The 27,451-nt window shown below is 49.3% G+C and overlaps 1 protein-coding gene and 1 non-coding gene across 2 annotated transcripts in view; one reads left to right on the top strand and one right to left on the bottom strand.

Annotated features, from left to right (window-relative positions):
• LOC125949433 (mpv17-like protein) overlaps nt 1–27,451 on the top strand; it is a 144,842-nt gene that overhangs the window by 44,291 nt on the left and 73,100 nt on the right. The window contains exon 2 of the mRNA XM_049676439.1: nt 22,816–22,868. The gene's annotated coding sequence lies outside the window, so the exon portion shown is untranslated. The remainder of the gene's footprint in view (nt 1–22,815; nt 22,869–27,451) is intronic.
• Trnap-cgg (transfer RNA proline (anticodon CGG)) lies at nt 697–768 on the bottom strand. The gene has a single exon. It is a non-coding gene; the product is annotated as a tRNA-Pro (tRNA).

Genomic DNA, 27,451 nt, shown 5'->3' with positions numbered 1-27,451 from the left:
CGAGGTTGGACGACGCCGACTACGACGAGATCAAATTAAGGCAGATATGTGTTAATCGTCGTTAATGGTTAATGGGGGTAATTTTATTTCTTTTCTTCGACGACGACCACGACGACGACCACGACTGCGACTGCGAGCATAACCCACAGAGAGCCCCGTGGTGGCGGCGGCCCCTTCGCAATCGTTCCGCGCGCGTGATCTGTTCCTCCCCTTCTCTGCTTCTCTCTCTCTCTCTCTGTTTTGCTCTGTCTGGGTATTCTTTTTTTATTTATGCGCGAGACGACATCGCTCATTGTGCGGGAAAGGCATCGACGGGAGTGGTCTGGTGTGGGGCAGTCCGCAGGCCACAACAGCATGCCGCGGAGACGGAATTCCCAGCTACTGTTCTGGCATTAGTCTCGTTCGCTCGTTCTCACACCCAAACACACACTCGTCTGCTATCATTCTGGCAAGAGGAGTGTTTTCAGTGAAAGTTAAATGTTTTGAAAAGATTAAAACATAATTTTATAATTTCAATAGTAAAGCTACTCACTATTTGGTATTCCTAATTCCTTTAGTGCAAATCATATACCCTTGAATCTTGAAAAAAAAAGAAGAAAAAAATGAATTATGAGAGCGAGAAGAAGCATTTATAATGTTTTTGATAAGAAAAAAGGGTTGTGATCGGAAATCAGAAAAAAAAGTTTCCAAATCTTCGGGCTCGTCCGGGAATTGAACCCGGGACCTCTCGCACCCGAAGCGAGAATCATACCCCTAGACCAACGAGCCACCTGTCAGCTGGTCCACTGATTATATATAATAACACAATTTCGTTACCTGTTCTACTTTATGATTCTGACTCTCCCACTCTCACCAACCAAGCGATAACGATGAGGCAGATCTTGTCCGAACCCCCCGCGAAGTGAAATAACATCTACTATCCACAAAACATCCCGGTCATCCCCACCCCCAGCGGTAAGCGAATAGTTGCAACTGACAGGACCACTTGCTGCTGAAGCATCGAATTTCGCAACTCGCAACATTTGCCAAAGTACCAGCAGCACTGGTGGGGTAAGAAGCAAAAGTTTTTTTTGTTCTTCTGTGGTTCAATGGCAATGCGCAATGGCTGCGATTGAGGGACGGCTGCAAAACCAATCCGCGCGCCCAACACAAACTTAAATCAGTTCGCATAACTTTGGTTGCGCCTGAAAAGTTGCTTGCTTGCTGGCTGGCTGGATCGCTGGATCGCTGTCTGTGTCAGCTTTCTATTTCTGAGCTGTCGTCTTTTTGCACCGCCACCGAGGGAAGGGAAGGGGGGAGCAACATTCCTTCAAATTCGTTTCTCGTATTCCAGTGTTGACTCGCCCGGATGTTTACCTTGCCTTTGCCGGTGCCGGTTTCTGCTCCTGGTTGGGACAAAAAAGGAAACCCCAATCTCCACCGAACGAGGCGAACGAGCGAGCGGCAAGGACAAGGAGTTACCCCTCCCTCCCTTCCATCAGCAGGCAGCGACATTCCCTTGTCTTTGTACTCTCGACCCGAGGAGACCGAAAGACCGAACGCTGTCACAAACATTCTATTTTTTGCAAAGCCCCCCTCCCGCCGTACAAGAACGCCGAATCCGATGCGAGGGATGGAGAGGAGAGGCCGGAGGAATGTTTGCCGAGATTGCCGAGGAAATGAATCTTTCATAACTACCGCTCTTGGATGATTAAACATTTATGGATGAATAAAATTGCTGTTCCAACTCACCGAACACTCCGCGCTCCGCCGAAGCGCAATGCCTCCGACGGGCATTCAGGTATTCGGCTACAACACGGGAGGGGGACCGGGACCTCCCTAGCAGTTGTTACCATTCTAGGACGCGCCATGCCCGGCCCGGCAGAGGATGGTGGCTGGTGGTGGAGAAAGTATTTTCGGAGCGTACGTACGGACGTAGAAGACGATTGAAAGGATTACGAAAGGAAAACACACCGGACGGACGGACTGGCGGTCCTCGCTTTCGGTGACACTCTCGATGACGACGACGGCGATGGGTTGGATGTGATAGGGCGCGCATCCTTTTGAAATTGTTGGAAAGCCGTTGGTTTGCGTGCGTGTGTGAGCAGAATACGATATGGTGGAAGTTGTATTGAATAACAGACGATTAAAATGTCCTTGACTGTCCCGATTTTGGCCTCGTCGTTTTGGGGAAGCCGGTTCAAAACGTTCGGTTTGGGTTGTTACAACACCGTAGCAGCATGGTTTTGCAAGCAGGATAACCCCTCAAAAGCCACTGGTTTGCATCCTTTGCTAAGCATAAAGCATAGCACGGTGCTTCATTATGCTCCGTAAGGGATTCTTCACTCATCAGGAAGAGTGATTTGGAATATATTAATAACACAGCACACAGGTTCTGTATGAAAAGGACACTTCAGTTGAATGGAAACAGAAAAATCATATGGAGTATCGAAATAAAAACACACATATTCTTAAGGATTTGTTTTGTCCTCTTTAAAGATATTAGATATTATTCAGATAATGTTTATATTTGCCCAATAAAAAATCATCTTTCGTGAACTAGGAATTCAAATTTTCTTTCGTTATCGGTAACAACAAGAACATCGAGAACAAGAATATATCACAAAAAGTGGAACAGAAGTGTTTTGAATTTTTATAAAAGATTTTCGGATAAGTTTTGATGATACTGTTCTCAGTTCTAAGTTTTGATGATACTGTTGTCTCAGCCCCAAATCATTCAAATCATCACAATCGAATGAAACCATTGAATCGATGTCTTACCAACTTTTCTACGAGTATCCGATGATAATCTTTTATTATTTTTCATACATTTTTATTTCACTTATACATCATTTTATACGACATTTTATACCATTACAATGGGTATTCATTTTCAGAGTTGCTCATCGAGTGGTACATTTAAAAGATGCAATATTTTTAAGGATATATTTTATTTATTCTGAAATATCTGTTCCATCCTGTTCAGCCTAATACATTTTCCTAAACCAGCAAGGATAGAACAGGACGATCAGTGACCAAAGTAGCTGTCAAAATTAAAGTAAAATCATCCAACACAGCACTGATTTCTCTTAAAATATGAAGGAAAAATCTAGTATGCGTATCTCACGGGAATTACAAAAGTTCTAATACTTTTCCAGCCTACTACATTCTCCCCCGGGTTTCTCCACCAACCCGTACTTCTTTCTTCTAGCAAAACATATTAATATCCCGTTTCCCGTACACCAATACCATCGCCATGTCTTATCACTTCCATCAAAAGTACGCTGACCGGGACTCGGGACCCGGGACCCGGGACCCGGAGGGTATCATCGTCCACATTTACCGGGCCAAGGCATGGCAAGGCCCATGATTACATTGTCGCAAGAAGTTCCCGAAAAGACAGGGTCCAGTAAGTGCTCCGGCTCCAGCAATGGCTATACCATTAGCGACTGGTATTTTTTTTTTACGTGCGTACAGTATAGGGTAGATTGTCCAGGTGGTGGTCCCGGGGTTCGGGTTTGTCGTCAGCAAAACCAGCCCCCCGGGGGGAAGGGGAAAGGGGGCGAGGACACAGAAATAAGTCAGTGGAATACCGGTGGACCGTAGCACGGTACAGAAGCCCGAACGGACAGCGAGAGTGCCATTAAACTGACAGATGTTACGACCGGTAATTAATCCATGTCTCCGGCAGACAGAGAGAGAACCAGCACCGAGCACCAGCAGCAGCAGCAGCAGCAGCAGCGGCAGGATAATTACAATTTTGCTGAAATGTGCGCAACGTAACAACAACAACAACAGCAGCAGCAGCAGCGTGTCCCGGTTCTGTGCTTCCTTCCACCACCAACAACATCCCTCAACAGCGACAAAGTTCAGCGATTTTGATGGAAAGCATGCCTGCGCTGACGCAGGTTATCCCTCCCCCCCTCTTTTTTATGGGGTGGAAAAGGGGATGGAGGTGGTGTAATAATTCCTGCGTTCAGTGTTCTTCTTCCGTTCCGTTTTACCTGCTCTTCTTCCTCGCGCTCGCTGTGTTGTTTTTACATTCCAGATCATTTTCATTGAAGCAATTACTTGCAAACCGGTTTGGGGAACCGAACCATGAGCGCCACCATGAGCATCACGCAGCATCATGACCATCATCATCATTATGCGAACTGCATTATGAATTTTGCGGAAGTGATGCTCACTGGTTCGTGATGTCACCATGACCACCGGGTGATGACAGAGCAGTACGTGCGTGCCCGGTGCGTGCCCTGTGCTTGATGCTTATTACATACGGCTGCAGAGATGGGTTGTTACCATGTTTAAAGTATTACGACCAATTGAACACGAACATCACATGACCACCATTGTTTCTCGCGTATATTTTGCGCGTATGAGTAGGTTCCCCCCGGGGTTCGGTGAGGATCAATTATGCGCTTGTTAGTTGAGGTGTTTGAAGATGATTCTTGACGCTGCCCGCGGGCAACTAGCGGACAGACAGGAACGTCAGCAGTATCCCGACGATGCGTAGTAGGCCATAGTGAAGCTGTTGCCAAGCATCCAGTGGCACTGCCACCGACTGAGCGAACGGTAACCACATGCTGCTGTTCAGTCCAATCGGTACGGTGTGATTTCTGATCGAACGATTATACCGACCGGACGTATCACTGTCCTCCATCTCGTACTTGAAGACACGCCTGCAAGCAGCAACCCGATTACGCAGACAACTCATATTTGGCTGCAGCGTTAGCTCAATCCACTCATCGCTTCCACTGGTTCCACGCAACGTAAACGCTTCATTCGAGTAGCAGGCCAAAAAGTCCAGTTCCTTAAAGCTGATCGGAAACAGGAAGTGGTCCTGCTGCAGCTCGCACACATGGATACCGATCCGGACCGTGCTGTCGGTACGGTTCACGCAGCTAATCGTACATTCCTGGTCGAGCCGTTGCCTTGCCTCGTCGGCAACCGTGGCCGCCGTGTTGAAGGATGTCAGATGCACCACCTTCCCACAGATGGCGAACTGTTGGTGCTCCAGCAGGTACCGCGCACTGGATTGCTGCCGTAGGGAGCAGTCCGTCGAGAACTCGGTGAACACTAGTAGTGGTAGCAGTAGCAGCAGCAGCAGCAGACAATACCCGAACGTATCCTGGCGTGCCATGGTGTTGTGTAGTGGACACTTTGTGCCGCAAGGACGCGCACTTCAGATGCCGGACGCGTTTTATACTCCTTGATAAAGACGGTGTCCCTTGGGTGTCGTTACTGTGCAAAGGTTTTGGTACCATTTTGAGCAATCGACACCAGGGGACACACCAGCATTCCGAGAAGCAGTACAATTAGAGAAGGTAGTGGCGCTCATTTCCCAATTCCCTCGTCGGTCAAAAAGCAAGTAAATGGTTTGAGTTTAGTTCGGAATCGAAGTATTCAATTCCGTAGCTCCATCGTCAAAGCACCGACGACGAGAACACCGGTTTTTCCCCCGGTTTCGTTGCATAATTACATACAGCCCCAAACGCCCTCTACGACTTCTAAAAGCCAAACCCACCTCCTCCTTCTCTTCCTACATCTTGCTCTGCTGTCGAAGGTGGTCGATTTCGATGCAATAAAAGGTGCGGCGCAGAGAAGGAGTATCTAATAGGATTACTCTTCCGATGGGTGTTCCGTTGTTGGCAAGAGACGTTTCAGATGGTTTCAGGTGTGCCAGCCGCTTGCTCTTGCCCCGAACACTCGAACCGAACGACCGACTCTCGTCCAAAAACCCCAAGCAGAAACGCCCCGGACGAGGGCGGCCGCAAAGATCGCGCGGCCATCGCATCGCAGGATGCCTTGGGAGTTGGAGAATTGAGTAAAATAATTTATTCAAATTACCCATAAATTATATTTTTATCTCTCTCTCTCTGCGAACCGTGCTTCGGGGTGCGGGTCCGGAGCGTACTCGGAGGTCAATTGTGGTTTTTAAAGTGGCTTTTGGGCGGAGAAGAGGAAGAGGTGAAGCAGAGAAGGCAGAGAGAGAGGTTGGTTCTTTTCCCCTCGAGGCCATACCGCGTCCGAGCATCGCATTCACCAGCATCAGGCTCATCTCTCAGGCTTTGGTGCTGGCTGGCTGGCTGGCTAGATGGTGAACGAGTCGTTTCGTTGGCCAGATATGATCTGGCTAGCCCCACGAGGAACGAACGAACGAACGAACAAGCGCAAGAGTTTCTTTGGGGCTCGTTCTGCTCAGCTGCTGCTGCTGCCCTCCATTGGTGCGATCCATCAATGCGATTGACTCCAATCGCGAAGCTGCAATCGCGTCGATCTGAAGAGTGCGGGGACGGGGACTGGATCCCAACAATTGTGATTGCTTCATCCGGAGTTGCTGTAACCCAGATCTCGGGACCCAGGCCCCGGCAAAGCATTGGATTGGATGTGATTTACAACGAAAGTTAAGGCGGACATTACGAGCGCGCATCAAAAGTGAAATATTTGGAAATTGTGCCAATCGGATGGTGGCGCAATCGAACATTCCAGTGCAGGACTACGAATGCAATAATTCAATACCCTCATCGGCTTCAATTGATTATCATTCGGCTCGTTACGGTCTGGAACACTGGAGGATCAAAGGCCGTAGGTCGTTGTGAAGTACAATGGTGTGGTCTTACAGCTTTGTACTTGTATATGACCAGCATCGAGTTGTTCTATTTAATCACTAAGAATATTCTACTTCATATCTGAAATATCAGTCATTGAACATCAATATAGTTAAATATTAGCTTCAAAATTGAATAAAGCTCCACCACCCTGTTATTTTTGCCACATTTACAACCTTAAGAATTCATAAAATTCTCAAGAAGAGATTCAGGAGACCAATAAATTGTGTTAATCCTATATATGATTTTCTTGCTTGTCTGGAAAGTGACATTATCCTTGTAGGCTAGATACAGACTCTGTTATTCACTACATTGTTCAAGGATTTAAACCGTTTCTCGGTTACGTTAAATTCCTATGAATTTTCTGTACAGATTGATGTTAGTTTTAGCAAAGGTTAATCATCTTAAAATGTTAAAAGACTATTGTAAACTAGGAAGCTCTTAGCACTTTAAAATATTTTATATTTTTGCATACACCGAAATGCCTTAGGGGAAAACGTTGAGCATCATACACACCTTGAAATGCTCTTAACCATTTCGTATAATTACTTTTCAGTAGAGATAAAGCGGTACAAACTCTGACGCTTCTGGATACATTTGAAGTACATAAGCAAATAATGGAAAAACTGCCAAATAGGGTTTATAGAGATTAGACACTGTGTGCAAAGGCACATAGCACGAGAGAGCGCACGAAAGAACGATTTATCAATCTAAAAACACTTAAGCGCATGCATCTCGCGATCTCTGATATCTGTAATGTGAAACTAGTAAGCGGATCTTGCCGAAGATTAATCTGACGGCTTTTACGTCGGTCGGCACTACTCCGTGAGAGAGAACGCTCCAATGTCGCTGACGTCATGCTGGTGTTCCCTGCTTAACAATTGCAGTCATGCGCTTATCGCAGCAGAAGATAAAGGCACTACTAATTCTGGCGAATCCGAAAAACGTCCCCGTCATCCGAGGCATCGAGCGGGTAGTTAGCATCGCGCTGGGATCGTGCGCCGGGTGATTCATATCGGGGTCGAGTTTTTATACTTTTAATTATGTTTACGATGCCTGGCTGCCTGGCTGCCCGGGCGGCTACCAGTAGAGTAGAGCAGAGAAGCTGCTTGAACCGAACTGCTCGTGGGATTTCGTCTAGCGAATGCTCGAATGGCTTTCGACAAAGTTCAACCAGCAACCAGCAGGAAAAAACACTCCGAGTGACGACCTTCTCCAGCAGAAGCAGCAGCAGCAGAAGAACAAATGGCTTTGTGCGATGGCGCGTTGCTCCGAGGTAATTAAGTTATTGCTCGAAAGCGGCAATCATTTGCCGTTTCATTTCTCGCAGCTTCTTCCACGACGACGACGACGACGACGACAACGACGGCGCAGCTCGTCTATGCTAACGCGACCGGGACGTGTTTGGCCCGCGGGGTCGTAAATTATGTTTAATTATCAGACCCGAGCGCGACGCGACTTATCAGCGGCTGTTTTAATGGTTTCTGGAAACTTTTCGTCCGCTTTCCACTGTGCGTGCTGGTGGCGCAGACTCCCGGGTACTCCCAGAACCATCATTTCCTTGCTGCTGGGAATCCTTGCTGCCGAAAGGACGTCCCTCTTTACGGGAAGCGCCCTGATGGAATGCATCGAGAAGAAAGTGTTGTCGTGTTGTTTTATGGACAACACTTCTAGGCTCATCAGACCTCTCCTATTACACACACACACACGCAGTGCTGAACGTTGTTCTGAGAAATGCTTTGCCCTCTGCTGGTTGGTAATAGTGTCCAGTTCCAGTGTCACGTGCACAACGTTCCACCCATCGAGCATTGAGCATCGAGCTTTTTTGTTTTTCTCATTTTCGACGTGTTCGTCTCTATTGTGTTTTAAGATAATGGTTGGATCATAGATAGGGCACGTAGAGATTGAGCGTCTTGAGGTCGTAAAAGAGACCGGAGACCGAGGCCGGCGCGAGAATCAGACAAAACTCCTCAGCCCCGGGCAATCGAGCCTCGCTTTTGTGGCTTTCTTCTCCTGCTCGCTTCCTACCAGGACCAGAACGCTTATGGTGGCCGCGGCCAGCGTGTGGAATCGGAAACGGGCAGCGCATCCCATCATTCCAGCCAAGCCGGCCTGGTGGCCCCGGTGCCGGTGGCCGCATTGCTGGCTATAAATTTATGGATTTTATAGCAATTTATATTCATTTGACTTACAATTCCGGAAAGAGCCGAACCTTGTCGGAGCAGAATTTATGATCGGACCGGGGCCGGACCGGATAAGGCAGCGCTTAGCGCGCTCACTGGCCACGGGTAAGGCCTGCGAGTGGCCATGTTTCGTTCGATCCGTGGCCGGTCGTCGCTGAGACCTTCAGACGAAGAGAAATACCATCCTTTGAGGGTCCGTGGAAAAGAAAGAGCGAGAGAGAGAGAGATGGTGGTGGTGAAGAAGAGTTCCTTGGAACGCGTTGGTTCCTTGGATGTAATTACGGTACAATTGTGTTTCCTCACGAAACGGATGGGGGGATTGCTGCGATGCTAATGCTAAGAACGCTTCTCGCACTCGGAGGGCAAATTATGAACATAATCATGGGAGGCTTTTTTCCCCCTTCTGCCAGCAGCCAACAGCATAATTCCAATGAGACCGATTTCCTTTGGCACGCCAAAGGCACCACCACAAGCAACATTAGGCCCGAAGGATATTCCACGGCCCCACGTTTCCCACAAATTTACGTACAACGTTTAAGCACTCGACCTTCCTTAACGTAGTTCTTGGAGCCGAGAAAACAGAAATGCCTGCTTTGTATGGGAAAATGGAAAGGAGATGATTTTCCCCGTTGGATCGACCACTCGAAGAGAAAGAGAAAGAGAGAGAGAGAGCGGGAGTGATAGCCAATCGAAGGAAAAGCTGTTCATTTTTTGCTGTGTCGAAAATGCGCTGCTTGATTTATGTTTTGTTCAGTTATCTTTTGGGGGCAAGAGCTTCGATGCCATTGTTTAGCATCGAAAAGAAAAGCGTTCAGCGATGGGTTTTTCTTTTTCGGCGCTCGTTTCCACCATGCACAAAATGGATCTGGTTTCCAACGAAACAGCTGCTGGCAGACAGAACGTTGTAACGTATCATCATCATCATCATCTCCATCATCCTCTCCGTCGTCGTCGTCGTCGTCGTCATCATCTCGTTTGTCATCATCGCCCGGGACAGGATTGGGTGGCGGGAAGGGAAATTCAATTTAATATTTGCCGGACGAAGGGCGACGGTGGTGGAGGTGCTGGCATTGGCCACGATCCGTGTCACAGCGTCACGGTCCACTGGCGTGGCGAACTAAAAACGCCAACTGACATGCATTCAGCTTCCAACTTCCAGGAGGGATTGCCTGTCGGTCGTTGGTGGCCGCTGCCGATGCTGGCGCTACCGCACCGCTGGCGATGAGAAGATTCATCCGGCCCTTTGCTGGCTTTATGACTCGCAGAAACTCGTGCCGCACACACACACACACCGTCCCGTGGCGTGGCGTCCTGAAAGCGATACAAAAGCGAAAAAGAAAAGTTTCCTTAACAAGTGCTTCCATCTCCATTCACACCGCCATCGTGTGCCGTGATTCGATTAAGAAATGTACCGGTGAGAGGAGGGACCAAGGCGGTGGTGGAAGAATGAAGAGAAAGGAACAACGCGCAGGGCCCGAGTGCCAGCACCAGCGCCACCGCCGCCGTACGATGAATGGCAAGTCTAAGTTCTTAACAATTTCCAACCAAAAACCAAAAACCTTCCAACGGGCGCGTATCTCTGCGGTCGGAGCAACCCCCCTGCCCCTCGTCCTCAACAGGCGCTTCATAATAAAAGCAATTCCAGTGGGATGCTGGGCCTCCCCCCGTTTCCAGGGAAGGGACAGCATAAGCACCGTAGCGACGACGACGACGACGCCGACTGGTACGAGAAAAGATTGTCTGTAGAAAATTTCACAACAAAAGGCACTGCGGCGGCAAAAGGAAACCTTCTCCTCCTTGCTGGCGTGGCTGCCTCGCGGTTCCGATGAGGAGCTGCCTGCCACATACTATAGTATATACACCTACAGCGGCAACTACAGCCACCGCCAACAACATTGTTATTCAACGTTCACAACGTACAGCGCACGGCGAAGGGATGTTGTTGCTCCAGCTACTGAGGTACTGCTCCGATGGTTGGACCACAACTTTACTCGGCATAGTGGCTAGCATAGGGCCAGCAAAACAACCCCTCGATCGAGATCCAGAAGAATCGCTGCACGCGCCACCTACATTCGCGTAATGTTTTACGCAACAGTGACTTCTCCGACGACGACGAAGGAATCACCACCAACAATGCGCCAACTTCTCTCGAGGAGCCGGTTGCTCTGAGCCGGTTGTGCGGAATTCGACGCCCGGCGAATATTGGAATACAATTGTTCGCTTTCGAAAACAATGTTTGAAGAAAACGAACAGTAGTAAAAAAAACCCCCCGGGTGGGTTGGAAGCGCATTGGCGGATGCTTTATTTCGGAAGCCATAAAACATTTGATAGCTCAATAACTTTTCCTACATTAAACCGGCCTGGGAAGAGGGGGTGCTCCGGTGGAGTGCCCTTAGACGAGTACACGGAGTGGTTCTTTCTTTCGGTAGAAACCATGCGTTTGTGCCACCTGCAACGTTGCAAAAGGGTGTTTTGTGAGTTGTGTGTATTGTTTTTGTTCTGAAAAATTGTGGAAGGATGTGTCTAGACTTCAACAGTATCGAAATAATTGGAGAGTACAGAGTAGTGCTCCACTGGGACGCAACACCTCCAATCCCAGCTGCACTAATTGATGCAATTTTAGAAACTCATCTAATTGGCGGTTTTTAGTTTTGTTGTTATGGTAACTCACGGAAGTGGCGGTGACCTTTCGGCCAAGCAGATTCTTTAATATTTCTCTCTGCCTCTCTGTAATGGACCCACGAGGTGCGGTGTAAACCTGTTCCGTTCTTAGCTCGTATATTGCTCGCAATAAATCACCAACCACCATGTGGCCGACGAGGGACAGGTGCACCAAGAGAGTCGCTCGCTAGAGCCGCTGTCAATCAGGCGTCCCCCAGGCATAGGCGGCAGCATCTTACAAACTATCTGACACGATTTTATGACCCCGTAAATCCGGATCTCGACCGTACGTCGGGTACGTCTTCTGAACGACGTCATGCTCAGTCCCAATACCTCAAGGTCACCTCTATTTGTTGGTGGAAGATAGGCGGTCTACCCTCTGCGCCATATCCTTGCCGGTTTACGGCTCGAAGGCTCGTTTCGTGATCGCGTGACCTCACGGCTAAAGCTTCTCCTGCTGTGAAGGATGGAACAACCGCCTCAAAAAAAAAAAAGGAACGATGAGACGACGGGGGGTCTCTGACGTGGCGCTTGACGCAGAATTTGGGGTTTCGCTTGCGGTCTCCAGCCCGTTTTTCGGTGACGCGGTGTTTGTGGTGTGCGAAATACCGCAGCAAAGGCCTTCTAGACGAGGATGCTGGTCGTGAGAAACGGAGGAACCAAACCACCACCACCCGGGCACCGCCTGCTTTGGCTGAGAAGCGATTACTTGGTGCGAGTCACCGAAAATGTTTCCCCAAAAAAGGGAATACGCGAGCATAAAGTGCAGTCCGGTCCGGAGGACGATGAATCAATGAAATGGAATATCAAATGTTGATTCCTTTTATGCTGAGCGCAAATCCGAACGCAAAACTGGGGCTTCGATCGTTGAAAACACGCAAATGGAACACGACTAGCAACCAGCAGCCAGCGGCCAACAATATCTTGTGCGGTGCGATGGGAACGCACCAGACAACGCACCAGGACTTGCCACAGACATTCAATCAACGGTTACACGGAAGAATTGGCCGCTGGTCAACGTTCGACATCCGATTAGCGAATGGAAGGAGAAGGCCTCTGCAATCAACTGCCGGTGTTGCCAGCATTGTGAGGTCGCTGGATTTGATCGATAGCCACGACCGAGTCGGCTCGGCGATGGAACCCCCTCCGGGGGGCTCGCGAGCGATGGCTTTGAATGGAGCTGGAATCGCATTATCATTTAGATGTGCTCTCTCGGTGAATCAATCAGGCGCATCAATAATGCTGATGCTGATGCTGCCCTCCTCTTGGGCTTGGCTTGGCAGTTAATGGTGGCCCGCGGAGCCCGGGCCGAAGCCATCGTTAGCGCAGAGATTCTTCGCATTCCGGCTTCGCCTTCCTCGCAGCCTTCCCTTCCAGCAGCTTATGCACACTGCTGGTGAGGTCTGGCGCTGTAATTAATCTCTCTCTCTCTCCCTGTTTGCCGCTCTCCCAGAGTCTGGGCCTCATCACGAAGAAGAAGAAGTTGATCCCGTGGTCGGCCAGTCGGCGGGTCGTGAGTTGTTATTTTTGGCTGGGGTTTTAATTGGAAGACCCCCTTGTGCATAAATATGGGGTGAGTTGTTCGGCGAATGTCCGTCCGGCCGGTCGCTCGCATGATTTATCGTCGAGCATGATGGCCGCCTCACGCTTTCTCGCCATCGCATCCCCTTCCCGGTGAAGCCCAACAGCAACAACAGTAACAACAACCGTGAACATTCTTGACGTTAAATGATGGCAAATCGGTGTGTCGTCCGCAGCAGGGGGGGCCGTCAGCGGCCTAGACACGATGGCTGCTTAGTGGCCATCTTCGGACGGACATTGCGGATTTTTTGGGATACCGATTTACGATGCCGATGACGAAGGCCACTCACGGTCACGGGTTCTATAACTTTTTATTGATCCTTTTAGGCGGGGAGGATCTAGGATTTTTTTTTAATGGCGATACCCAAGTGTCTAAGAGGTTCTGAGACTTCTGAAGCTCTTCTCAGAAGAACGTGGAGAACGTCATAAATGCGTTTCTAGAGCTACAGAACATCAGGTTACTTGAGCATCGCCCGGTTAAAGCATCTTAATGTTGTTCCCTGTTGGGAATTCTATCTAAAAAGAAGAACCTTATACCTGCGTCAATCTCCTGACTTCTTCTTACAAACACACACAACGCAACGATAAAAGCCATTCTGATTCTTGAAATAAGCCGCGAGAGTGTAACCACGACATTTCCATCCGAAAACGATTTGCATGAAAATGCTCCTTTCCAGTGGTGTTCAGCTTATCTCGCCCATTGGCCATACAGCTCTACGGCTGTCCGTAGCCCAATGCTCCCTCTCATGGAGTGTTGCGCACGAGCAAATTGAAATCCCTTCCACTCCTCTGGTCCTCTGGTGGTCCCCGGGTCACCTACACTTCGAGCCTTCAAGCATCGAGAATTGGAATTGGCATCGCAATTTGTCGATTTTCGTTGGCCAACTTTTGCGACGCGAACCATGAACCTCCCGGCCGTAGTTCTGATCCCGGCTGGCTTCCCGGCTTCACTGGAATAGAAATAATTCCATGTAATTGGATTGGGATTGTGGCAAGCGAATGGAGTGGTTTCTTCCTCTTGAGAGGAACAGAAAAAAATGGCGCCCTGAGTGAGTGCGTAACGAAGTGATTGGACGACTTGGGCTTCTTGAGTAGAAGAAGAATCGGCACCCGAGGCGCAGTAGGCGCTGCAACGATAGAGTCATAAGTCGCGCTGCTACTTAGACCTCGACCGAGACGCCAGAAAAGAGGAACGCGATTGCAGTTTGGAAAAATGAACCGCCGGCGCGGTGGAAGGGTGGCTTGTAATGCTCCCCGCGCCTAATGGTAAGTGGTCATAAATGTCTCGTCGCGCGCACGAGCATCACATTTCCTACAGGGTGATTGGCGAACTTTATGGTCCAACTCTTCTCTCGAACGCACACAACACATTGACACACTGGCTGGCTCTGTGGTGCTGCTGCTGCTGCTGCTCATGCTCGCCGCTGCTAGTAGTGCAGCACGTTTTCATGCCCTGGTATGGGGGGGGGGGGGGGGGGGGTGGTACCGGGGGGCACATATCATCACGGAAACCTCACGTTACGGTGTTACACGCTTGAGCAACTCGCTTGGTGCGAGTCGACCAATTCCAACTGTTGAAACCATAACTTATGTGAAGATGAAAATGAGACTTTTAACTGCCGCCATTCACATGGCCATGGCCACTAGCACTAGCACTAGCGGCTGATAGCATCATGTTGCACGTGCACGTGGTGTGTGTGTGTGTGTGTGGGGCAAGGTCTGGCGAGCACAAACCCGGCAGACACGACGATTGTGGTTGAGATCCATTTTCTGGGTCGTGCCTCAAATTGCTACTTTCCAAGCGAAAGGAAACCTCCGTCCCAAAGCCCCTCAGCTGAAACATTGTCTTGTGTGTGTGCGATGATGACGCACCTCGTCGTTGTTGTCGTCAGCGCAAGCCAGCCAGCCAGTCAGTGTCCAGTTGGAAGAGGGAGAGGGGAGCCAAATCCTAGCCGGGGCCGAATAATGATGATACAAAATACTAAAAGGCAAAAAAAAAAAAAACGGCGAGCGAGGATGTGCACCATTACGATCGTTTATATCGTCAATTATGCGCATACATCGGACCACCCTTTCGTGAGTTCGATGGTTATGCAGACCTGTCGTGGGGGACTCCCCCCGCTTCTCCGATTGCCCATAGCCGCGTTTGATGGCCGGCACTTCTCCTCCTCCTCCTCCTCCTCATCTATGTCGTGCAGGGGGAGGCCCAATTTTCATGCTTCGCTTGCGTCGCTTGCAGTTTGTTGGTGCGGGTTGAAAGGCAGGAAATTATGGAGATGTTCGGTCGGATAAGGGTCGGTTGTCTGCGCCATCGCCACCGCCGCCATAGGCCGGATTTTATTGAACCCGGGACCGGGACACAGAGCTCGCTAATGGGTTGAGCTCCGGGTGCTCCGAGGGAATCGCTCGCCATCGCCATCATCTATATTCAAATTCAAAGTAAAATGGAAAAAACGTCGACGCGACGACTGGCAGAGTGCATAGAGAGAGAAACGGGAATCGAAGCGATGGCGAACGATCTGCGATGATAATCTGATCATTTTCGACAGCATTTGATCTGTTCATGGTGGTGGGGGGGAAGCCAATGAAAATCTATTCCATGGTTCCATGAAAATCGATATCAATCCGACACCATGGCAACCGCTTCCGGCTTGCTCGTGTGCTGCCGGTCGGGATTGGGGGTTTTCTGTCTCTTCGATCGACGTCGCCGTAAAATGATGTTGAAATTAGAGCCCTGAACGTGGACGAGAAGAGGAGAAGGCGAAGGCGAGGGAGGGAGCGGAGGGAAATGAAGATGTTGCTTCACTTAATGAAATTGAAGAGATGGAAAGCAGCCACCGATGGGGCCATCCGCTCGATCCAATCGTATGCATTAAAGATTCGCCATTTTCCTGCACTAAACATGAAACTCTTCTCCCTTTAAATGTCTTTTTAGCTTTTTTACTGGGGTGTGCAGACATTTACCTAACCTTCAGGTACAGTGCAAACACATATAAACGAGTTAGGTTGAGGAAAAGTAATCCTTAAGATTTCACAAATTGTAGAACAAGTTTATGTTATTTTAATAAAAAAAAAATGTGCTATGTGAAGCAGCATGACGGATTGTATGATGTATTGATCTTCTATCTTCAAAACCTTGGCCAAACGGATTGAAAGGGACCGACAGTTCTGAAACGGATGGAAACTGAACATTAAAAGTGTGTCAGTGGACTTTATGTAAGCTCCATCTGATTAACCTTTAAACTCAACTCTCGACAAGTACTGGACGGTTTGAAGCTAATGATCAATCAGAAATGGTCAAACAGGTCAAACAGATGGAGTGTTGTGCTCGATCAGGGCAAAGTACGGCCAAAAGTGACTTTAATAACATGCCGTACGCTTCAGGAGATTTGGGAAATTTAAATGTTTTAAGAAAAAAAAAACATTTACATTTCTTGGGTTAATAACTGTAAAGTTGATAGTAAATATCGATTTTAGGAAGCCGGTAATACTATTTTATTTGAGTTTTGTTTTAGCATTTTTTTTTTACTATTAAAGCAACATTATGGAAAAAAGGCAATAAATGTTCGGAGCAAATCGGAGAATATTTGATGTAAATCCGACAATAAAAAATTATCATAAATACATTATTAAATTACTCCCCAAAGAATTGAATTTGCTTTTTTTTGTTTTCGCCCAACCGAATATATTTTCGAACCAGAATCGAAGGCCATTCCCCTCCGTAATCCTCGGTCGGCTCCTGCCTCTGGCTGGCGGAAAGCCGGACGAAAATCAAAATAACATTTCGCGGGGGCTGAGAGTCGTTGGGAACGGACGGAGGGAAAACCCCCTATTTTGCTCCCACGTTTCGCGGGCACAATCTGGAGCGATGTCTGGAGATTATTTTCAAATTAGATTTTCCGAGTTGGCTTCACTCCAAGCACCGTCCGCGTCCGCGTCCGCGTCGTCCGCGATTCGTCGCTACCAAGGTGATATCGAGCGTGGCCTCTGACTCAGCACCACCCACCAGGGACTTTCCCACCTGCTGTACGGATTGCGGAACCACTGAAGGGAGCGGGGAGACAGGTTAAAAGTATGAGACCGCGATGATTGCCGCGACGGGTCGCTAAGGTTACGTCGTCGTCGTCGTTGTTGTTGTTGTGTCGCGTTTGGCATTTCTTTCGATTTTGCGGCCGGCAATCCAAGCAGCCGGTTGCCGAATGGGAAGACGGATGCCAAGGAAGGTCTTCTCCGATGCCGAAAGCAGAACGGAAAAGACCGAAGTGTGAGGAGGAAAGAAGAACAACTGTTTAATTAAATCAAAATGGCTTTTAATTTGAAACAAACAATTCTCACTTGGCGCTGACCCTTTTTCGCTTCTTCCTTTCATGGCGCTCCTGTCGGTTCACGGCATGCTTCGTCGCATGCTGGTTATGCCGAGGGGCCATCTCTGCTGGCGCCTACCTGCTGTTCTCTCTCTCTCTCTCACTCGCCGGCACCGGTAGCACCGCGGTAACCCTTCGCGCCAAGATGAAACGTTCGCTGGAGGACCGAAAAGGCCGCCGAAAGGCGAGAGGCGTTCAAAAGCAAACCGGCGAGGACAAAGCGGCCCAACAGGAGCGGACCAGAAACACATGACGACGACTTATTGACTTATTGGCCGCTTGCGTACCACCCCTCCCTTTCCCCACGAAGCACCGGACGCGGTTTGATTCGCTTTGAACGGCCTTTTCCTCCTTTCTCGGATCTCCCCTCCCCCCGAGGGTTCGTGCGTTTGTTTTGATGTGAAATGCGTGGTGTGCGTTCTGGCGTGCTGTGAGTGCCGTCTGCGGTCTGCTGCCTTTGATCTGAACCCCCCGGACATCCGGAACCCCGAGGATAATTCTGCACCGTGGCGACGGAGACGGAGAAGCAGGAGGAATGCCGAGCGCGATCGAGAGGCGAACTCCCTTTGAACTGGCCAGCTAATCAACGGCGTTTGCTGATTAGACGCGATGTTACCTTAGGGATATCATGCCATGGGGCAAAAAGGTTGCTTTTCAATGCATTGAATGCGGAACTTTTGAGGATTCATTCCATTCCCTCCATGCCGATGGCCAAATGAAGGAATATGCAAGGTTGGAAAGCTGAACGAAAGCTCGCGAAAGCAGAAACGCTCCAGAACATGTGAAAGGCAATCCGTTTTGGCGTTTCATTAACACTCGGTAGAAGGGAAAGGGAGTGCGCAGCGGCATCGCGGTTTCATGCTTTCATTCGAAACATTCCGTGACCAGTCGGTCCCATTTTGCAACATCTTTTTTTTGTTGTGCTGGTGAGCGGCCACGGTCCTTGGTTTGAATTCCAGTCAGCTGAGACTGAGGAGTGATAAACATTCTTGCAAAAGATGCGAAAAATGGCGGAACGGATGTGACGACGATGGGCAGCAGCTGACTCACTAACACAACGTACCGGATACCGGAAGGCCCCTCCCGGGGGAGTGCAAATTCCGGTAGCAGCTCGGTGGTGGATCCGTTGTCCTAAAATCCCTCACACACACACACTCTGACGCGCACCACCTGTCATCGACAATAACGTAGTAACCGTAAGCGAATCGCACGCTACGCTTCTTGTCAATTATGAATCCCTGTTCTGGGATCTCAGTTGCCACATCATCATCATCGTCATGCCGTTCCGCTACCAACGCTAACGCCAACGCCAACGCCTGCTTTATCGCTCTAATCTAATGCCAACCGATGGCAACGGAATCGGATCGAATCCGGATTCGGGGCGGCCCCTTCACCGTGGCGTCAGAGTCGTGGCGTTGCGAAGCGAACCATTAATAGCCAACCATTAAAAGTGCTTCTCACTCTCACGTCTGCCGCTTATTATTGCGTGTATGATGTCATGTTCGTTCGTGCGAAACTACATCATTGATAGCTTGCCCCACCACCACCACCACCACCACCACCAGCAACCCTGGCACACTGAAGTGCTCTTCAGTGAATGGCCGGCAATAAAGGCCCGGCGGCCGGCCGACGTGTCCGGCGCGCGTTTCGCAGTCGTCATTTATAATTAAAACTTAATTTCTTCTTCAAACGCACTACTACAACAGGCCCCGGCCTCGGTCTCGGATCCGGCCAGCCGGGCCGGCTAGCCGGCCACTTGTCGACAAGATGGAGTAAAAGTTTTAATTGATAGGCACCGGCACGGCGCAAATGGACGGAAAGCGCCGAGGGCCGGGTCCGTGGCCGGGGCCGTGGCCGGGTGTGCGTGTGTTCCGTGCCTTGGCGTTGCCTTGCCGTCGAAGACGAAGACGTGGCGTGAAATGAAGGACAGCTCGTGCAGAGCGGGGCGGTGTCAGAGGGAAAAGACATTATCATCCATACATTGTTAGGGGGGAACGATTTTCGGGGTGGACGAAAGGCACCCCCAAGCCCACAGAATAATAACAGAATCGAGGCCAACCTTCTTCCGAACCGTGTATAGAATGGAAGCTCCTGAGAAGTTCCTTTTGCTCGGGATCTCGGTTTTTTCCTTCTTCTCTTACTTCGCGGTGGTCCCCGGGCTCGAGTTCCCCGGAGTTGGTCGATTCATTAGGAATTCCACTTACAATTTTCCAGCTCTAATTATAGTTTGGAAAACTCCCGAAGCCAACCCGGAGTACCCGCTTCTTCCTGGTGGTGCAAGGAGCACCGTCCGTTTCGCAGGAATGGTTTTTGTCGGTCCGGTTCGAGAAGTATTGGATTTCGGTAGCAACAACGACGACGACGACGACGACGTCCGGAAATGGGATTTGTGGTGTCGAATGAACGACGACCGTCCTGCCGGTGCCGGTGCACTAACCGAATTGTGCCGGTCACCACCTCGAGGGACTTTTGACCAAACATCCAATACACGATCGAGGTGTGTAACGGAACCGTCCGTACCTCCGGATTGTGGACACACGTGGCCCGTTTTTTCGCTTCGGTTTTATTCTCTGGAACTGGAGCATCGGTCGCAATTCGAAGTCGGAATGTTACTGTTCTTGAAATCACGCCACAGACACAGAAGGGCGCGTATGCGGTACAGATGAAACGAATCGCGGACCTCCTTGGACAGAGAGAGAGAGTCTGAAACGTGAAACCACATGTGTGTCCTCTTCACATAGCAATATGTCCCCCGCCAGGCTTATGATTTTGAGCATGAAAACCGAGAATTTACTACACGCGTCCGACGGTCGCGGCGCATTATGGACGCGACGCTTTCCGAAGCATGAAATGAACTTCACGGCCAACGAGTGGTTCCAAACCTTCCGAAATTCCCACATGCCCTCCGCCGACGACGACGACAACGTCAGATTGCGCAATCGTAAAGATCAACTCGACCTCGACGCGACGCTAATCCCGGCGTGTGGACCCTGGGGCCCCATATGGACCAGTCGGAGGTGTCGTTCAAGTGCACGCCGCATGTTGTGGTTCCCACGGAATAAAAACAGCCCAGAAAACCAAAGACGCCGGTGCCGGAGGAACGTAAATAAAAACTTTTAATTTGTTCTCTCTCTGGCCCCGAGCCACTCCAACTGGAACCGCGCAGATGTCAGCGTAGCTCAGCGCTACTGTTATGGTTCCGTTCGCCCTCGCGACGTTGCCTCTCGCGGTAATCTCATTTTGCGTAGCATTACATTCCGTATCCTGGCGTATGATTTATGGGGGGGCAAAAGCGCGCGAGAAAGATGCGCATTCCCTTAAGATGGTGACCCCTTTCTCTGGTGCGCTCGCGCGATAAGATACAACGAAAATGCTGCATTTCATTTTCCTTTGGACGTTCTCGGTGGGTTGTGGTCGAGGGAAAATCAATTTATCAAAACTTTGTGGCTTTGTGGGCACAAAAAAAAGGCTTCGAAAAGGTAGTCCTACCGCACTTCCTGTGGACTTTCTTCGAGTTTCCTTCCTTCGGGCCACTACGAGGCAAATACATTTGTAAAGTGGCAAAACATCCTTCACCGTTAGAAGCGAACAGGCCAATGTAAACACACAGGAGCGCCACCGTGTGGTGCGGGGTGCGGTTCCTTCCGATGATTTATCTTGAAGGATTTATGCTTTCATGGTACGCGCGTCGCGTGCTTTTGTGTCCGTTTCGTCGTCGTGAACCAGGCCACAGGACGACAGGCGGTGGGCGAACATAACCTACAACAAAAATAAAAAAAACGGAAAAACCGATCGATCCTCGTCCAGGGCCTGGTTCTCTCGATTGGAAATCGATCATTTCTTCTACCATCTTGAAGGAAGAGAGCTAAAAAGGCGGGAAAAAGAAGCAATAACCGCACATCGAGCGCCGTTTTGAAACCGTAAAACACGCTTCCCTTTTCAAAACGAACTCCTTCTTCTCCGAAGTCTCTGTCCCACATCAGGCCGCGGGTCTAGTAGTCCGCGCACTCCACGAACTGCGGTTCTTCGAGCTTCCAAAGCCATCTTGGACGCTTGGGTGCAAAGCAGCTACACAGTAACATTGTAGAGCGGCAACAACGAACACGAACAGAAAACAATAAAAGTCGATCGTAAAAACTCGTCTATAAAATACATTTTTGTATGCGAACTCGTGTGTGTGTGTGCGAATATGACCGAGAAAAGCGCAACAACGCGGTTGCGGTTCCCGGGGACAGGAACTGAGACCGGGTTTGAAGGAGAGAACCAAACGGTAGCGATAAATTATCCCGCGTGTGCCAGTCCTCCCCGCTCGGTTGCTTTCATGTCTCTCTCTCTCTCTCTCTCTCTCTCTCTCCAAGGCCGCGACTTGCCCGCAAATACTCTTCTCGACGGGCGAGAAACGAGGCCACGATACCGGGCACAATACACACTCCGGACAATACACGAAACGGTCATTAGGAAGAGCATGATGGTGCATCTAGTGTTCCTGGTGTCGCCTGGTTGCCCAGGCAACACTGCAGAGTGAGGAGGGCCCTTCGATTGCGCCGAGAACAATGTTTACCTTTTAATTTCATTTTCTTCGTCGCCACCGGCCGGTCGGTCGCGTCGGTGCATTTTTAGTAATTTCCCATTAATTACTAAGCTCATTTATCAAACGCACTACGAGAGGTGGTCGTCGCAGCGCGGACTGCCCGGTTCTTGGTGCCGAGCTACACCGAGAGACCGGAAATTAATGCTCGAAACCGAAAAAGTCTAGACGGAGAACGCGTGGAGCGTGGCCACTGGAGTGGTCAATGACGCAGGATAATTATAGGCACGATCCCTGTGCGTGTGTGTGTGTCTGGTGCAGTGCTGCATTAATGCTTTTCCCGCCGAGACCGAGTCGGTGAGTCATCGATAATTAGTCAAATTAAATCCCGCCATTATTGGGACGTCACAAAAACGAAAAAGTCGGAAACTCAAAGCAGTACCAACAGCACAGCGATCCGGTGGAACGCTAATGACGTTGGCCAGCTCGCCAAACTCGCTAATTAAGATCCGCTTTGCGGCACCCTTTTGTGTGGTGCTGGACCAGAAATGCCAGAATAGCCGCGTTCTTGCAGCGCGAGGCATGTTCGTTCGTACATATAAAATGTATTACATTTGCGTTTTTACAGCACCCCTCCCCCTCTCTATAGGGGGTCAATACAAGGGTTGCAATCCACCAAAAATCTCCGTGAGAGCACTCGCATTCGTCCGGCCGGTCGGTTGGTCGGCCGATGCACTAATCCCAAATTCCGCATGTCGGTGCGAACTCTGGCGGTCTTTTCGGCGGCAAAGGCCCAACATCCCACCATAAAGCCTTTATGGTGGTACCGCGATGAGTCAAAATGCCTAATTGATGCTTGAGCTTCACGAAAACTCGTTTTCCTGATGTTTTTCCACTTTTTTTTATTTCAGTGTTGAGAGCGCCAGAGGTCTAGAGGCAATCGGCAGCAGCAGCAGCAAAAGAGGTAAGTCCCTAGAGACCCTGCTCCGCGGTCCGGGGGAGTCCGGGAAATTGAATTCAGTTAGAGTACTCACTCACACACAAAAAAACACACTGGGCCGGCTGTTGCAACAATAAACAGCAATATCGTATTACCTTCTCTCAGCCACACCATTTCCGGTTGGCCAAACGGCCCCTCCCCATGGTCGAGACACTCGAACCTTTAATGGCACCAATAAATGGACGGATTCGTTATCTTCCGGTGCAATGGGACGCCAGGGAACGGGAGGGAACGCCATTTTGGATCCGAACGACCCTCGCGGACGCACAGAACCGTGCACTTTGAAATTGGTTAGTGGTCGCGATCGTGAAGGGTTGCCACGGTTACTACCCGGGTTCAGCAACACCCCCTCTTCCCCGGGGTTGGCCACTGCAATAATTCTAGCCTTCCACTTCCCACACACATACCCCACCAACCGTTCATAATCCCGCTATTTACTGCTCCAATTTCGAGCAGTTGAATTGAATCCAAACACACAAAATGGGGAGCCAAATGCGGCCTCGCGGCGTATTTATTGATGAGCTGGCCTGCTGAGCCGAGAATATGGACTTCAGCGCGGCTCGTTCACACGCACGGCCACCGCTAGGTGTGAAGGAGCGAACGAGGCCTACTACTGCCTCCTAGAGCCGAAAACTAATTCCTAGGCGCGACCATCAAAGACCTCCGGGTTTACCTCGAGCGAGGTCCAATCGAAGCGGTTGTTTGCTGCTTATCAGCACGATGTGGACTGCAGCGTTGGGTTTGTGGTAATTGGAACCTCCACCTAGAATGTAAATAAGAATTTATTACCCCACCGGTGTAGCAAAGCGCAAGGCCTTCGAAAACAGCTGGAATGGCTCAGCTAATTCTGCTTTGCTAACAGTTGCTTTGAGAGCTAATGTAGAAAATCGTTTTAAAAAATTCTGAATTAAACAATATTTAGGATGTATTTAGTGAGCAAAACTGGTGGCGCTTTAGTAAAATCAGCTGTTTGTTACTAGGCTTCGTTGTTGTGTAAGTGTTCCTTTCTCAAGAGAATCAATAGGGTGTTTGATTAATCGTATATTTGTAACATGTTTATCATTTAAACCGAAATCTGTAAAGACTATGCCCAAAGCAGAAGTTAACTAGTTAATCAGCAAAGAAATGATTAGTAAACACGCTCAAAATGGTTCAAATATGTAGATTTTTGGATAGCTGAGAGGTGAAATATGAACATCCTTCAGTTTTAAGCCGTTTAAAGCTAGAAAAAATCAAATTTCTTCGAACGTTTTCATCGAAATGTAATCTTTTTATCTGCAGTTCAAGAGCACACTTATGTTAGAATTATTTTCCCTTCAAGTAAATTACAGTAAGTTACAGAATTGTTTTATTTATTTTTTCTTTGCTTGTATAATTGCAAAAGTAATGGACAGGCCATGGAAGAACAAAAATGTATCAACTTGTTTGAGACTATTCCAGTCGTTCTATTGCTTCGTATTCGTATTTGTAAATTAGAAAACGCCATCAGGGATTTTTTTTTTTATAAACCATCAAAATGGTTCTCATTAGTTTAATTTAAACGCTAATAAATGCTTCTGTATCTAGAGCTTCACGACGATGTTTTCCGAGGGTACCTTGAATTTGACGAAGAAGATGAACATTATATTTCAGCAGAACAACCATTTTAATTTACATTTGCAAGCCACTGAAAGGCTTGGTTTGAAAGCTGCAGCCTGACTCTACCCATATCTTAAGGCAGCATTTCTAACAGTAATACATTCAACATTCATCTATACCTGAAGGTATAAGAAGGGAATATTATCTACTCAGGTTTATGCAAATGGCGACGATCAAACAGTTTTTCCGGTTTATGGCCGGCCATTCTAGCCGATTGGAATTTGAAATGACTTGGAAACTTCCCTTCAATACTTGTCAGAACCCAGGTCATACTGTAGCATTAAATTAACTAGAAATGGATAAATAATACCTTCAACCGCATTGCTTCACTCAAAGCGGTTAAAGCAAGTTATTTGCTTGTAGATAAGGTAGTTTCTTATCCTGATTTATCTACCATGTTTTTGCAATGATCATAAATAGTTACTAACAGTAATACTAAAATGTACTCCTCAACTCAAGCTAATACAAAGGCCACGGTCAGGGCGACTTGCTATTATTTGCTCGAACGTGCTCCACTACGATGACCAGCTGATGCATCACCCCTTTGCAATTTTCTTATTTAACCATCCGCATTACGCACTTCCGGCACGAGCGGCCAGACGACACATACACACACAGTGCGCGCTAGAATGCTAGCGCACCCTTCTAGGAAACGCGACGCGGGGTTTTTGTTTGTTCCGGAACCGCACGTTGTTTACTCGCTAGGCTCGATGGGCGCGCTTACGCAAGACGCAGGCGGTGGCGGTGGCCACTATATGTATTAGGTACGTGGGGAGACCACCGCGCTGCAGCTTGAGCCCTGAGTCCCTTCCCCCCCGGGGTCCCAATTTTCCAATTCGATTTAACTGTTTACCGATAACGCGACGCGCTGCAATGACCGTACGCGGCATCGTTATGCTGCATGCTATATCCACATTTTTTATGGCCACGATCAAAGGGGTGGAAGGTAAGGGAGAGGGCGGGGATGTTTTATTGGAGAATTGGCGGAGGAAAAGCGAAATGGAACCTCGTACCACATCACGTGGGGAACGTTGTTTACCAGGAAACCGGCACTCGGTTCACGGCTCGGTTTCCGATGTGTAATACGATTTAATATGACATCCACATGATTTATGATGGTTACTGCTTGTGTGGCTCTGGTCCGGGCCTTCTAGCCCCCCAAAACGGTCCTTCCTTTTCCATTAGTCAACTCTCTCGCTCCGCGTCATCATCTATCTTGGGCTACGAGAAGTTAGCATCATCTCTTTGGTGGCCTCCGGGGTGTTCCGGTCGGTTGTTATTTCATGCGCGCAACACCTTCCCAACTAGCGGATGTGATTAGCAGCAGCGCCAACACCAACAGCAGCAGCGGCAGCATCATGCCTTAGTTAATTAGTCACAATTTGAATTCTTATCATAATTAAGCCCAAACTCCCAGTCGCCGTTGCTATGCGTTACGCGGAATTAATGTCTACTGCGATACTGTTCTGTCCGAGCCGCTGATGCTGGTGCTGGTGCTGGTGCCCGGTAGAAGGTAATCAAAAAGATGCACAACGGACGAACCCGCGGCACGACCGTCAATCGATTCGTTTCCGTAATGCCACGGTGTTTCGGTGCGTCCCCGAACTGAAGGGACTGAAAACCGCTTCAGAAGGGGGAGGAACCGTTTGTTATGGTAGTTGTTTGTTCATGCAATTAGTCACTTTACTTGCGCCTGTCATCTGCTCGGATGAAGCGTGAAACCCACGGCACACAAGACCACCGTCCACCCCCTATCGGCACACGTGCGACGTCATCCCTGCACCCCCTTCCCGGGCAGGGTGCATCATATGGAGCGGCATCCGCAGTGCGAAGGGAAGAATTCACCCCTTATCCAGCGGCTTATCCCGAGATGAAATGCAAACTTATATTTTGAAATCATAAATTGAAAGGTCCCCCCCACCCCTTCTCCGGGCCGCTGGAAAAGGGGGAATGATTAATGCGGAACAGCTGGAGTCAGCGGAACCTTCTTCTCCACCCCTTTTCCCAATCCGTGAGCCCCGGAAAACGGTTTCCAAGTGTTTTCACACCTTTTTGACACCTTCCCTTCCCTGGCGTACTGTCACTCAAGACCCAAGATTAAGGCCCCGAGACGACCGACAGACCGACCGACGCGGGCCGTGATTACGGTCTTCGGAGCGTATGACGACCTTGGGATTGGGACTCCCGGGTGGTGCCGGAGTGCCCGTAATTTGCGCCTTGCGCCGACTAAGAAACATCAAACGGTCCCGGGGATTACAACGCAGACGGTGGAAGCGTGGAGACCGTTCTGGTTCCGATCCGATCTGGTACCCGGCATCAACAACAACAGAGGAGCAGCTTCCACCAGTGCCACCAGTGCAGCCTCTTGCTCTCTCTGTCACCGAGAAGAAGGAAAAGGGAAAGAACCAAAGAAAGCCGGAGCCGGGGATTCCTTCCGGTGCTGGTGGTATACCCCCGTGCGACCCCTTTAACCGGGTACGTAACAACGCATGCCGGCACTCCGGCTCCGGAAAGGAGAAGGAGCATGCGAGGATGAGGAGGAGGAGGAGAAGGTGGAAAAACATAATTCCGCGCGAGCACGGGGTGTTCGGTTCTGGGCTGCTATCAAATATCAAGGGGATGATGATTGCAGTTCGTTCGTTGCTCTTTACGCTCGTCCTTCCGGTACACACACACACACACACACACACACACACACACACACACACACACACACACACATATGCGATTTCCAGCGCTAGATCGACACGAAAATGGAACTTTGAAGTTGTTGCCATAAAAGCAAATGGCGATGCTATTTGGATTGATTTATGGCACTAGAGTGTGTGGATTTGTGTTGTGTTGTGTTGTGTTGTATTTGCTATTTGCTGGGGAGTTGCCTCCGGGACTCGAAATTAGGAATCACTCCT

The sequence above is a fragment of the Anopheles darlingi genome, chromosome 2, assembly GCF_943734745.1.
Source record: "Anopheles darlingi chromosome 2, idAnoDarlMG_H_01, whole genome shotgun sequence".
Taxonomy (NCBI): Eukaryota; Metazoa; Arthropoda; class Insecta; order Diptera; family Culicidae; genus Anopheles; species Anopheles darlingi.
The sequence above is the reverse complement of the archived record's forward strand: the minus strand, read 5'-3'. Positions and strand labels throughout refer to the sequence as shown.